Source organism: Marmota flaviventris, chromosome 13, assembly GCF_047511675.1.
Source record: "Marmota flaviventris isolate mMarFla1 chromosome 13, mMarFla1.hap1, whole genome shotgun sequence".
Lineage (NCBI taxonomy): Eukaryota > Metazoa > Chordata > Mammalia > Rodentia > Sciuridae > Marmota > Marmota flaviventris.
In genome coordinates this window covers 68,000,313-68,008,118 of record NC_092510.1, presented here as the reverse complement: position 1 = coordinate 68,008,118, position 7,806 = coordinate 68,000,313, and positions in this window count along the sequence as shown.

The following is a 7,806-nucleotide window of genomic DNA, read 5'->3' as shown; positions in this document are numbered from 1 at the left end:
ACTTAGTAGGAATGAAAAAAGGCATTAATAAGCCTTTTAATTATGAAAATTAAGGAGTATTACCCAGGAAAAGTATAAAAATCCAGCAAACTTTTATGATTGCCTAGAGGAAAATTTCTGAACCTATACCAATATAGACCCTTCCTCAAGAGAAGGGGTTGCTTTATTAGGTCAATATTTCATCAGCCAGTAAGCTCCAAATATTAGGTGAAAACTTCAAATGGGATCCCAGACTAATAAGAACCAACTATTAGACTTCACCTTTATGTTTTACAACATCAGGGATCTAGAGAAAGGTAAAAAGGACCACACTAAAGAAAGGCAGCAATCAGAACATCAACCATAATTGGCAGTGCCCTCAGAACCCATAAGGTGTCTCGAGGGAAAACTGGAGAGGCCCCAAGAAAAATCTCTTGCTTTAAGTGCAAGGTGCTGGACATTGACCAAAGATTGCTCCAAACCACTGCCAGGTCCTTGTTGCATTTGTAATAACCCCTGGCTCTGGAGGATTGAATGCCCTCATTCCAAAAAGGGGACCCGTCAGACAAGACTCTAACTGCACAGGTGATGCTAATGGAATCTATGAGCAACTGAGGATGCCTGGGACCGTTGCTGAGGCCTCTACTCAAAGATACCACCATCACCTCCAAGGAATCCTAGGTAACCTTGGATGTCATTGGTAAGCCAATTTAATTCCTTTTAGACATGGAGGCCAGTTACTCAGTTCTAGCCACTCATGCAGAAAAGCTTTCCTCCCAAACCATCATGGTGGTAGGCATAGACAGAAAAAAAAAACAAAACAAATTTCTTTACTCCCCTATATCATGTCAATTTGGACAAAAACTTCTCATGTGTGAGTTTCTAATAGTTTCTAGCTCCCCAATCCCTCTCCATAAAAAAAAACTTCATGGAAAAACTGAGAATTATCTTACAACTGGGAATACAGACCCCAAGCCATTCTCATAGCTACAGATAGTACTCCCACACCAAATGTCATTGACTTGTAAGTAAATCCACTGGCCTGGTATAATGGGAAGGGCAATTTATACCTACCTGGTATATATAAACTTAAAAGACCCCACCATTACCTTAACACAAACAATATCCCTTGAAAGAAAAAGCCAAGGGCTGGGGTTGTGGCTCAGTGGTAGAGCGCTCGCCTTGCATATGTGAGGCCCTGGGTTCGATCCTCAGCACCACATAAAATAAATAAATAATAAAATAAAGGTATTGTGTCCAACTACAATTGAAAAATAAATATTAAAAAAAGAAAAATCCAAAAAAGTTCATCATAGATGAACTAGTTCAATATGGACTTCTTAGACATTGCCAATCAATTTTTCCTGTATTAAAACCCAGTGAATGCTGAAAGCCATAGCCAAGTAGGAATGATGCACGGCATTTTTGGTTGAAAGGTGACGCCAGCAAGCCATTGAGATGATATGATTATGTTAAGATTTGCATTCAAATGGATATTAGACCCCTGCTGTCCGCATTGGCCTGCTACTTTGGAGCTCTAGCGGGACTCTCGGAGAGTTCCCATTCGTTGGGGAAGTGCGGTAGGAGGGATTTCCGGAGGAGGGATTTGTCTGTTGGTGTAGTGTGGTCCGGGAGAACGCTGCCTGTGTGGTTCGTTGCGTGTGTGGTTCGGCATATTTCCCGGGAGAGTGCGTGGCATTGGTGGGAGTTTCAGAAATAAAGTTTGTTCCTGCTTGAGTGGCTCGTGATTTTGTGCCCAGCCAGACTGCAGCAAGTGAAGGGCTGGGGATATGGCTCAAGTGGTAGTGCGTTCGCCTGGCATGCGTGAGGCACTGGGTTCCATCCTCAGCACCACATAAAAATAAAATAAAGATATTGTGTCCACATAAAGCTAAAAGATAAATATTAAAAAAAAAAAAAAAAAAACAGTGGGGCCTGGGCATAGTGGTGCACACCTGTAATCCCAGCAGCTCAAAAGGCAGAGGCAGGAGGATCTCGAGTTCAAAGCCAGCCCAAGCAAAAGTGAGGTGCTAAGCAACTCAGTAAAACCCTGTCTCTAAACAAAAGACAAAAAAATAGGACTGGGAATGTGGCTCAGTGGTAGAGTGCCCTGAATTCAATTCCTGGTACCAAATAAACAACAAACAAAACTCCCAAAATTAAAAAAAAAAAAAAAACCAAAACAGTGGAGGACTACCCAATTAGGCCGTGGTCCCTATATACCCCTTTGTTACTGACCCCTATTCCTTATTCTCTTAAATGCCAGGAAAGACCACCTGGTTTACTGTGTGGAATTTCAAAGATGCATTTTTTTCAGTCCCTCTATACCTAGTAACCCAATATTTCTTTGCTTTTGAATGGAAAAACCCTTTTAACAAGGAAAGATAATGATACACATGGACAGTCCTCTCTCAATGGTTTAGGGATAGCCCTTTTTTCTTTACCTGAGGCTTGGCAAAGGACTTAAAGGATCTCCAACTTGAGCAGGGAGGGATCCTTTAGGATGTGGATGACCTACTGATATGTAGTTTGACAGAAGAGGTCTTCAAATACAATACTTTAAGGCACTCAATTTTCTAGCACAGGGGAGATATCAGGTATATAAAAAAAGGCCTAAATCTCCAAACAAAAGGATCAATAATTGGGATATATACTTACCATAGGAACCAGACAAATCTCCCCAGATAGGATAAAACCCATTTATGAATTAGGTCTACCAGCTACCAAACCATACTTGTGATCTTTTTTGGATATGGTGGGCTTTTACAGAATCTGGATCCCCAACTTCATCTTACTGAAAAATCTCTCTATGAGGGGACCAAAGGACCAGATTCAGAGCCTATAGAATGAGATCCAGAAATGAATTTGGCCTTAGATCTCTAAAACAGGCTCTAAACCAGGTTCCAGCCCTAAGAATTACCTAATTTGACAAAATCTGTTATCCTCTACACAGCAGGAAAAAAAAGGAATAGCTACTGGAGTCCTAACTCAAAACCTGGGCAATTAACCTAGACCTTTAGCTCATTTCTCAAAACAAAACAACAAAAACAAAAAACTAGATGGAGAGGCAACAGGGTGACCAGAGTACTTGCAGATACTGGCAGCCATAGCTCTCTTAGTTGGAGGAAGCCATTAAGATTTCCTTAAGACCATTCCCTTGAGGTCCAAACTTCCCATCAAGTAAAAAACATCCTAGGAATAAAATATCACTTGTGGATAACTGGAGAAAGGCTTACAAAATATCAGGCAATACTCCTAGATAATCCTGAAGTCAGGACTTGTAACATTTTTTTTTTTTTAGTTGTAGATGGATACAATACATACATTTATTTATTTATTTATTTATTTATTTATTTATTTATTTATGTGGTGCTAAGGATTGAACCCAGTGCCTCACATATGCTAGGCAAGTGCACCCCAGCCCCAGGACTTGTAACATTCTTAACCCAGCCTCTTGAATGCCCACCAACCTCCCAACAGACTGTTCCTGTGAAGAGGTTGTTCTTCAGACCTACACCAGTCAACCTGATTTTGTATGATAGACCCCTCCATAACCCTGAAGAATGGTTTACTCACAGTAGCAGTTTTGTCCAAAATGACCAGAGAAGGTCTGGTTATTTAGTAGTTAGTGTACATAAAACCATAAAGGCTAACCCTCTGCTCCCAGAGACTTCAGCTCAAAAGGCCAAACCCATTCCTCTAACAAGAGTCCTTATAAAGAGACAAAATAGGTATTATTGTATATACAAACCCTAAATATGCCTTCATGATGTTTTATGCTCATGCAGTCATATGAAAGGAAAGGGGTCTCTTAACAGGTCAAAAATCCCCAATCAAACACAAAGAAAAATTCTACAACTACACTTTCCCAAGGCAAGAACAGTCATCCATTGCTGGGGCACCAGAGGAATATGTCAAAAAATATCCATAGAACCACAAGAATGGGAAGTTATTTTCCATGTATGTACAATGTGTCAAAATACATTCTGCTATCATGTATAACTAAAAAGAACAAATAAAAAAATTAACAAAAATATATCCACAGCAGAAAAATGGCTGATAAAGCAGCCAAGGAAGCGGTTCAAGAGGAAATAACAATCCCTGTCATGGCCTTATTCCTCTTTCATGAAGAAAGGCTCTACCCAGTCTACAACCCTGAGGATAAATAGACCAGAGCTCAAAGACATGGGGATTGGTAGGGAAAAGGATGGCCAAATATTATCTACCTATCCCTACAGTGGAAAGTCCTTACAAGATTCTTTTCATGAGGGAAGAGAAGCCACCCTTGAAATAGCCACTTGGCCCTTTTGGGGTCTCAAATAACAGATATGGTGAGAAAAATTTATAAAGCTTGTCCCCTCTGTTATTATAACTTGAGGCTGAAGATTACCCTTTATATAAACCCATTCAGCACAAGGGAGCCTACCCACAAAAGAACTGGCAATTGGATTGCACCTAATTGCCTGTCTGCTGAGGATTCAAATTTTTATTGGTACTGGTGGAATTTCAGGATCACATCTCATGAGGTAGGAGGTAAAGGATGACAAAATGGTAAATTATACTAAGATGTCAGCTAAGTCACAGGACAATGTACCTGCTTGTGCTGCCCATGTTGCTATGGGAACTCGCATGTTCTAGGCATCAATAAGACCAAGAGAAGTGGAGTGAGGCAAAGTACTACTTCTTCTGAAGTCCCCTACTAAAGGCAGATACAAACCACCATATTCCTGGTCTTGGGGACTAGAGCTATTCTCTTCTGCTAGGCCCACTCTATTTTACAAAGTGTACATTCACTTTCAATAAATTTATGCTCTTGTTGCTTCTCCTGTGTGTCTTGCTCAATTCTTTGAGAAGTCAAGAACCTAGACATTGACTTGCCTCTCCTCTAGTAACAGTAGCTAGGGGTTGGATTCAAGTTGAAGTCCAGGCACGGTTAGACAATTTTGTGCTAGTTTTTCTTAGACTTGAATATTGACTTCACCTCTCTTTTGAAATTCAGTAATTTTTTCCCCTCTGTATCCCCAATTCCTCTCAATAATTCATTTATGTTTTTATGTGGTGCTGAGGATTGAACACAGTGCCTCACATGTACTAGGCAAGTGCTCTACCACTGAGCTACAACCCCATATGTCCAAGAGAAAGAACTTGATATTTCAATACCTCTGTTCAAGGCCCAAGCTCAGGACCAGAATGCATTTGTATCCATTCAAAGATAACATCACAAGACTCTTTGGATATGTAAAGGTAGTCACAGAGCTAAGAGGGGGGGAGATGAAAAACTAAATATCTCTGAATAAGAAAGTGAGGGGAATTGGTTCTGTGAAGCCTACAGTGAAGGGTCTTATAGGAAAAAGAATGAGCAACACAGTGAGATGACTGAAAGGAGCAAATATGTAATATTCAGATTTCAGTTTTCATTTGCTTGCTTTAATGTCATAAATACCATTTGTTCTGCCCAAACTTTCAGCAAAGCCTGTGATTGTTATGGTTTAGATATGAGGTATCCCCCAAAAGCTTATGTGTGAAATAATGCAAGAAGGTTCAGTGGCAAAATGATTAGATTATGACAGCTTTGACCTTATTAGCTTTGATTGATATGGATTAACTGGGTGGTAAGTGTAGGCAGGTAGGGGGTGGCTGAAGAAGATGGGTCACTAAGGGCATGTCTTTGGGGTTTATATTTTGTCCCTGGTGAGCAGAGCTATGGAGTTGGCTGATGATGAATTAAAACTCTGAAACCATGAGCCAAAATAAACTTTTACTTCCCTATATTGTTCTTATCAGGTCTTTTGTGCACAGTGATGAATAAGCTGACTAAAACAGTGACATATTTTAAATACTGGTGTGAATAAGCCTGTGTTTGTGTAATGTGTGGTGGGGAGTGAGGAAAGGAAAGGGAGAGGGACAAAAAGAAGGGGGAGGTCAAAAAATCAGGATGATCACCTAGACTGAACTGAAGTTATGACAGACCAGGTAAAATGAAGAGATTGAACCAGTAATTGATACCAATTTGGAGGAAGCAGAAACTGTGAACCAGAGGAAGCTTTTTAAAAATTAATAGAAATAAAAAAGCTACCCTATCTCAAATTTCCAGGAAGACTGGGAAGGATGTAGGGTTCCCACTGCATAAGACATAGATTCAAACTAATTCTATTTTACTTCACAGGATGAGTACTTCTACTGACATCTGGGGCACCAATGTACCATATGTATTCTATGCTCTGTGTGCTGCTTCAGAACCTGGTAGAGGATGGGTAAGAGAGATGCTTGATAATGAAAATATAAGACAAGAAAAGAAACAAGGGAGGAATAGAAGATCTTAATTGACCTATTTGGAAGTGAGTCACTCAAGGACAGGTTTTCGTGTCTTATTTCATATTTACTTTAGCTTAATACTACATATAGCAGATACTCCAAAAACTTAAAACTACTAAGAGAGAGAGTGAGTTTCAAAATTTTCAAAGAAAAAATTGGGAAGAAGAAGGAATGGAAAAGAGGAAAGTAGATAGCATTGGAATACCACAATCCGCTTCTGATTTTTAAATCACTTTCCATTTTTAAAAATGATGGTGTCTCAAACATCGAATATTTAAGTTTGAATCACAGCAGTTAGTGAACATTTCTAAGGAAACGATGGGTGGGACCTTAATGGATGGGATTTAGATGCTTTGGGAGCTTTAAATGGAATGAAAGTTTAACATTTAAAAGACAATGTCTCATTGTGTTCATTACTTCCCAGATCCTAATCCAAATACATTAAAGCTTGTTTATTTTCTTACATTTACATTTTAATTGTTGTTATTTTGTTCTTTGTGTGTATGATGCTGGGAATATGCTAGGCAAGTGTTCCTGCTGTGTAAAGGCCCTTACATCCAAATTTTTAAAAATATTTCTTTACATCATTTGGCAAAATCTCGAAAGTATAACCTTTTGTTTTAGATTATTTCTCTTCCCTTTTTGTCCTTGTAAGAAATCAATAGAGGAACACAAAATTCCTCTGAAAAGGGAGAGAACTGTTTGCTTTTCTTATCCCCCATCAATCCTTGAATACAGCTAGGTACATCATTGTCCAGTTGGTTCCACATTCAAGTACCCCCTACCCCCTCTTTTGTGCTATTGGTCCTTTTCACCTACTATCAATCATCTTCTTAGGGTGACCAATTCATTCTGGTTTGTCTAGGACCTTCCTGGTTTTAGCACTGAAATGTCTAGAGCCCAAGGGAGTCCCTCACTCCTGGAGAAGCAAGGACATTGCCACCTTCTTGCTCTGCTCATTAATACTTACCTCCTTTAAAAACATAGAAACATTGTTTGATATTTTGAAAGAACAGCGAAGAGGGCTGTATAGATAAAGGCTAGTAGTGAGAGAGTAATAAAATTTGTTGTCAGGGAAGTTGAATGGGGGGAGAAAATGTTGGCCCTTATAGGCCATTATTCTGAATGATGTGGAAAAGTCATTGGAGTGTTTTAAGCAAAGGAGTGCTCAGATCTACTTACAATGATCACTTGGACCACTGTGTTGAGAACAAAGTGTAGTGAAAAGCAGGGAAACCAGTTGATGGTTGTTACAATAATTCAAGCAAGTTATGACAGCAGTTTGGACTAGGATGGGAGCACGAGAGGGAGTGAGAAGTGGTCAGATTCTGAATGTAGTCTGCAGGTAGAGTCAGTAGCATTTGCTGGATTGAAAATAGAATGTAAAAGAAATGGAATAGTCAAAAGGGACACCAAGGTTTTTTTCTTTAGTGCCTGTAAAGATAAAGTTTTTTTTTTTTTTTTTGGTACTGGGGATTGAACTCTTACTGAAATGATGAAAGAAGGAGGCTT